This window comes from Coturnix japonica, chromosome 29 (genome assembly GCF_054131305.1).
Source record: "Coturnix japonica strain WE chromosome 29, WE-NBRP24, whole genome shotgun sequence".
Lineage (NCBI taxonomy): Eukaryota > Metazoa > Chordata > Aves > Galliformes > Phasianidae > Coturnix > Coturnix japonica.
In genome coordinates this window covers 8,250,245-8,257,709 of record NC_140691.1, presented here as the reverse complement: position 1 = coordinate 8,257,709, position 7,465 = coordinate 8,250,245, and positions in this window count along the sequence as shown.

Below are 7,465 nucleotides of genomic sequence, written 5' to 3'. Positions count from 1 at the left end.
AAAGGTAGACATTATCTCTACAGAATGTTCCTTTGGAGCATAATAGAATACAGTGTTTCATGAATTCCTGTATTCCTCTACAAAATAAGGACATTTCCACCCAAAATATCAATTTCTGTCAAGATTTAGAGAACTTTGACATTAATAGCAGTACTTATCCCAGAAAAAAAAAAAAAAAAGGTACATTCTTGAGTATCATTTCTTATCCTTGCAAAAATACATTTTTCTTAACAAATACAATGCTTTTCAGCCCTAAAAATATCATTTTCTCCCCAAAATACTGGGTTTCATCCTCAAAAGAAGACAGTTCCTCTAAAAAATGAATATTTGCAGCATAATATGATACATTGTTTACAGAATACTGGAACTCCTCTTTCAAATAAGGACACTTTCCCCCTAAAGATCAATTTCTGTTCTAATTTTTGAAATTTACACACGACTTTCACTACATAGACCAGAAATAATAAGTTCTCTCTAAAGCATCACCATTTATCCTGACGAATATTTGAGTTTCTTTTGAAAATATGAATTTTCTTCACTAAAAATAGCATTTTCTAAACCTAATACCTGTTTTCATAACCAAAAGAAGATATTTTCTCTAGAAAATGATGCACTGTAGCATTATAGGATGCATTTCTACCAGAATACCCGTTTTCCTCTACAAATTATGGACATTTCCACCCAAAATGACAGTTTCTGTTAAAATTTTTACCATTTACACATGAATATCACCACTTCTTCCAGAAAGAAGAAGTTCTCTCTTAAGTATCATTCCGTATTCTGGCAAAAAATACATTTTTCTTACCTAAGAAAATGCTTTTCATTCCTGAGTATAGTATGTTCTAAACAACATATGGTTTTTAATTCCCAAAAGAAGATATTCTCTCTACTAAATGATACTTAGGAGCATAATATGACACATTGTTTCCAGAACACCAGTTTTACTCTACAAAATAAGGACAGTTCCACCCGAAATATCAATTTCTGTCAAAACGCTAAAAATTTTCACACGAATATCACTACACATACCAGAAATAAAAAGTTATCACTGAAGTATCACTAATTATCCTTGCAAAAATTTCATTTTCTTTCAAAAATAAAGCATTTCATTCCTAAAAATAGCATTTCTAAACAAAATACTGGTTTTCATACACAAAGAAAGACTTTATCCCTACAGAATGATGCTTTGGAGCCTAATAGAATACAGTGATTCAAGAATTCCCAAATTCCTCTACAAAATAAGGACATTCCCACCAGAAATAGCAAGTTGTGTCATAATGTAGAAAACTTTCACACTAATATCCTTGCTTATCTCAGAAATAAAAAGGAATCTCATAAGTATCACTAATTATCCTTTCAAATATTTCATTTTCTTACCAAACTAATGCTTTTCATTCCTAAAAATAGCATTTTCTAAACAAAATACTGGTTTTCATCCCCAAAGGTAGACATTATCTCTACAGAATGTTCCTTTGGAGCATAATAGAATACAGTGTTTCATGAATTCCTGTATTCCTCTACAAAATAAGGACATTTCCACCCAAAATATCAATTTCTGTCAAGATTTAGAGAACTTTGACATTAATAGCAGTACTTATTACAGAAAAAAAAAAAAGGTACATTCTTGAGTATCACTTCTTATCCTTGCAAAAATACATTTTTCTTAACAAATGCAATGCTTTTCAGCCCTAAAAATATCATTTTCTCCCCAAAATACTGGGTTTCATCCTCAAAAGAAGACAGTTCCTCTAAAAAATGAATATTTGCAGCATAATATGATACATTGTTTACAGAATACCGGAATTCCTCTTTCAAATAAGGACACTTTCCCCCTAAAGATCAATTTCTGTTCTAATTTTTGAAATTTACACACGACTTTCACTACATAGACCAGAAATAATAAGTTCTCTCTAAAGCATCACCATTTATCCTGGCGAATATTTGAGTTTCTTTTGAAAATATGAATTTTCTTCACTAAAAATAGCATTTTCTAAACCTAATACCTGTTTTCATAACCAAAAGAAGATATTTTCTCTAGAAAATGATGCACTGTAGCATTATAGGATGCATTTCTACCAGAATACCCGTTTTCCTCTACAAATTATGGACATTTCCACCCAAAATGACAGTTTCTGTTAAAATTTTTACCATTTACACATGAATATCACCACTTCTTCCAGAAAGAAGAAGTTCTCTCTTAAGTATCACTCCGTATTCTGGCAAAAATACATTTTTCTTACCTAAGAAAATGCTTTTCATTCCTGAGTATAGTATGTTCTAAACAACATATGGTTTTTAATTCCCAAAAGAAGATATTCTCTCTACTAAATGATACTTAGGAGCATAATATGACACATTGTTTCCAGAACACCAGTTTTACTCTACAAAATAAGGACAGTTCCACCCGAAATATCAATTTCTGTCAAAACACTAAAAATTTTCACACGAATATCACTACACATACCAGAAATAAAAAGTTATCACTGAAGTATCACTAATTATCCTTGCAAAAATTTCATTTTCTTTCAAAAATAAAGCATTTCATTCCTAAAAATAGCATTTCTAAACAAAATACTGGTTTTCATACACAAAGAAAGACTTTATCCCTACAGAATGATGCTTTGGAGCCTAATAGAATACAGTGATTCAAGAATTCCCAAATTCCTCTACAAAATAAGGACATTCCCACCAGAAATAGCAAGTTGTGTCATAATGTAGAAAACTTTCACACTAATATCCTTGCTTATCTCAGAAATAAAAAGGAATCTCATAAGTATCACTAATTATCCTTTCAAATATTTCATTTTCTTACCAAACTAATGCTTTTCATTCCTAAAAATAGCATTTTCTAAACAAAATACTGGTTTTCATCCCCAAAGGTAGACATTATCTCTACAGAATGTTCCTTTGGAGCATAATAGAATACAGTGTTTCATGAATTCCTGTATTCCTCTACAAAATAAGGACATTTCCACCCAAAATATCAATTTCTGTCAAGATTTAGAGAACTTTGACATTAATAGCAGTACTTATCCCAGAAAAAAAAAAAATAAGGTACATTCTTGAGTATCACTTCTTATCCTTGCAAAAATACATTTTTCTTAAGAAATACAATGCTTTTCAGCCCTAAAAATATCATTTTCTCCCCAAAATACTGGGTTTCATCCTCAAAAGAAGGCAGTTCCTCTAAAAAATGAATATTTGCAGCATAATATGATACATTGTTTACAGAATACCGGAACTCCTCTTTCAAATAAGGACACTTTCCCCCTAAAGATCAATTTCTGTTCTAATTTTTGAAATTTACACACGACTTTCACTACATAGACCAGAAATAATAAGTTCTCTCTAAAGCATCACCATTTATCCTGGCAAATATTTGAGTTTCTTTTGAAAATATGAATTTTCTTCACTAAAAATAGCATTTTCTAAACCTAATACCTGTTTTCATAACCAAAAGAAGATATTTTCTCTAGAAAATGATGCACTGTAGCATTATAGGATGCATTTCTACCAGAATACCCGTTTTCCTCTACAAATTATGGACATTTCCACCCAAAATGACAGTTTCTGTTAAAATTTTTACCATTTACACATGAATATCACCACTTCTTCCAGAAAGAAGAAGTTCTCACTTAAGTATCACTCCGTATTCTGGCAAAAATACATTTTTCTTACCTAAGAAAATGCTTTTCATTCCTGAGTATAGTATGTTCTAAACAACATATGGTTTTTAATTCCCAAAAGAAGATATTCTCTCTACTAAATGATACTTAGGAGCATAATATGACACATTGTTTCCAGAACACCAGTTTTACTCTACAAAATAAGGACAGTTCCACCCGAAATATCAATTTCTGTCAAAACATTAAAAATTTTCACACAAATATCACTACACATACCAGAAATAAAATGTTATCACTGAAGTATCACTAATTATCCTTGCAAAAATTTCATTTTCTTTCAAAAATAAAGCATTTCATTCCTAAAAATAGCATTTCTAAACAAAATACTGGTTTTCATACACAAAGAAAGACTTTATCCCTACAGAATGATGCTTTGGAGCCTAATAGAATACAGTGATTCAAGAATTCCCAAATTCCTCTACAAAATAAGGACATTCCCACCAGAAATAGCAAGTTGTGTCATAATGTAGAAAACTTTCACACTAATATCCTTGCTTATCTCAGAAATAAAAAGGAATCTCATAAGTATCACTAATTATCCTTTCAAATATTTCATTTTCTTACCAAACTAATGCTTTTCATTCCTAAAAATAGCATTTTCTAAACAAAATACTGGTTTTCATCCCCAAAGGTAGACATTATCTCTACAGAATGTTCCTTTGGAGCATAATAGAATACAGTGTTTCATGAATTCCTGTATTCCTCTACAAAATAAGGACATTTCCACCCAAAATATCAATTTCTGTCAAGATTTAGAGAACTTTGACATTAATAGCAGTACTTATCCCAGAAAAAAAAAAAAAAAGGTACATTCTTGAGTATCACTTCTTATCCTTGCAAAAATACATTTTTCTTAACAAATACAATGCTTTTCAGCCCTAAAAATATCATTTTCTCCCCAAAATACTGGGTTTCATCCTCAAAAGAAGGCAGTTCCTCTAAAAAATGAATATTTGCAGCATAATATGATACATTGTTTACAGAATACCGGAACTCCTCTTTCAAATAAGGACACTTTCCCCCTAAAGATCAATTTCTGTTCTAATTTTTGAAATTTACACACGACTTTCACTACATAGACCAGAAATAATAAGTTCTCTCTAAAGCATCACCATTTATCCTGGCGAATATTTGAGTTTCTTTTGAAAATATGAATTTTCTTCACTAAAAATAGCATTTTCTAAACCTAATACCTGTTTTCATAACCAAAAGAAGATATTTTCTCTAGAAAATGATGCACTGTAGCATTATAGGATGCATTTCTACCAGAATACCCGTTTTCCTCTACAAATTATGGACATTTCCACCCAAAATGACAGTTTCTGTTAAAATTTTTACCATTTACACATGAATATCACCACTTCTTCCAGAAAGAAGAAGTTCTCTCTTAAGTATCACTCCGTATTCTGGCAAAAATACATTTTTCTTACCTAAGAAAATGCTTTTCATTCCTGAGTATAGTATGTTCTAAACAACATATGGTTTTTAATTCCCAAAAGAAGATATTCTCTCTACTAAATGATACTTAGGAGCATAATATGACACATTGTTTCCAGAACACCAGTTTTACTCTACAAAATAAGGACAGTTCCACCCGAAATATCAATTTCTGTCAAAACATTAAAAATTTTCACACGAATATCACTACACATACCAGAAATAAAAAGTTATCACTGAAGTATCACTAATTATCCTTGCAAAAATTTCATTTTCTTTCAAAAATAAAGCATTTCATTCCTAAAAATAGCATTTCTAAACAAAATACTGGTTTTCATACACAAAGAAAGACTTTATCCCTACAGAATGATGCTTTGGAGCCTAATAGAATACAGTGATTCAAGAATTCCCAAATTCCTCTACAAAATAAGGACATTCCCACCAGAAATAGCAAGTTGTGTCATAATGTAGAAAACTTTCACACTAATATCCTTGCTTATCTCAGAAATAAAAAGGAATCTCATAAGTATCACTAATTATCCTTTCAAATATTTCATTTTCTTACCAAACTAATGCTTTTCATTCCTAAAAATAGCATTTTCTAAACAAAATACTGGTTTTCATCCCCAAAGGTAGACATTATCTCTACAGAATGTTCCTTTGGAGCATAATAGAATACAGTGTTTCATGAATTCCTGTATTCCTCTACAAAATAAGGACATTTCCACCCAAAATATCAATTTCTGTCAAGATTTAGAGAACTTTGACATTAATAGCAGTACTTATCCCAGAAAAAAAAAAAAAAGGTACATTCTTGAGTATCATTTCTTATCCTTGCAAAAATACATTTTTCTTAACAAATACAATGCTTTTCAGCCCTAAAAATATCATTTTCTCCCCAAAATACTGGGTTTCATCCTCAAAAGAAGACAGTTCCTCTAAAAAATGAATATTTGCAGCATAATATGATACATTGTTTACAGAATACCGGAACTCCTCTTTCAAATAAGGACACTTTCCCCCTAAAGATCAATTTCTGTTCTAATTTTTGAAATTTACACACGACTTTCACTACATAGACCAGAAATAATAAGTTCTCTCTAAAGCATCACCATTTATCCTGGCAAATATTTGAGTTTCTTTTGAAAATATGAATTTTCTTCACTAAAAATAGCATTTTCTAAACCTAATACCTGTTTTCATAACCAAAAGAAGATATTTTCTCTAGAAAATGATGCACTGTAGCATTATAGGATGCATTTCTACCAGAATACCCGTTTTCCTCTACAAATTATGGACATTTCCACCCAAAATGACAGTTTCTGTTAAAATTTTTACCATTTACACATGAATATCACCACTTCTTCCAGAAAGAAGAAGTTCTCTCTTAAGTATCACTCCGTATTCTGGCAAAAATACATTTTTCTTACCTAAGAAAATGCTTTTCATTCCTGAGTATAGTATGTTCTAAACAACATATGGTTTTTAATTCCCAAAAGAAGATATTCTCTCTACTAAATGATACTTAGGAGCATAATATGACACATTGTTTCCAGAACACCAGTTTTACTCTACAAAATAAGGACAGTTCCACCCGAAATATCAATTTCTGTCAAAACATTAAAAATTTTCACACGAATATCACTACACATACCAGAAATAAAAAGTTATCACTGAAGTATCACTAATTATCCTTGCAAAAATTTCATTTTCTTTCAAAAATAAAGCATTTCATTCCTAAAAATAGCATTTCTAAACAAAATACTGGTTTTCATACACAAAGAAAGACTTTATCCCTACAGAATGATGCTTTGGAGCCTAATAGAATACAGTGATTCAAGAATTCCCAAATTCCTCTACAAAATAAGGACATTCCCACCAGAAATAGCAAGTTGTGTCATAATGTAGAAAACTTTCACACTAATATCCTTGCTTATCTCAGAAATAAAAAGGAATCTCATAAGTATCACTAATTATCCTTTCAAATATTTCATTTTCTTACCAAACTAATGCTTTTCATTCCTAAAAATAGCATTTTCTAAACAAAATACTGGTTTTCATCCCCAAAGGTAGACATTATCTCTACAGAATGTTCCTTTGGAGCATAATAGAATACAGTGTTTCATGAATTCCTGTATTCCTCTACAAAATAAGGACATTTCCACCCAAAATATCAATTTCTGTCAAGATTTAGAGAACTTTGACATTAATAGCAGTACTTATCCCAGAAAAAAAAAAAAAAAAAGGTACATTCTTGAGTATCATTTCTTATCCTTGCAAAAATACATTTTTCTTAACAAATACAATGCTTTTCAGCCCTAAAAATATCATTTTCTCCCCAA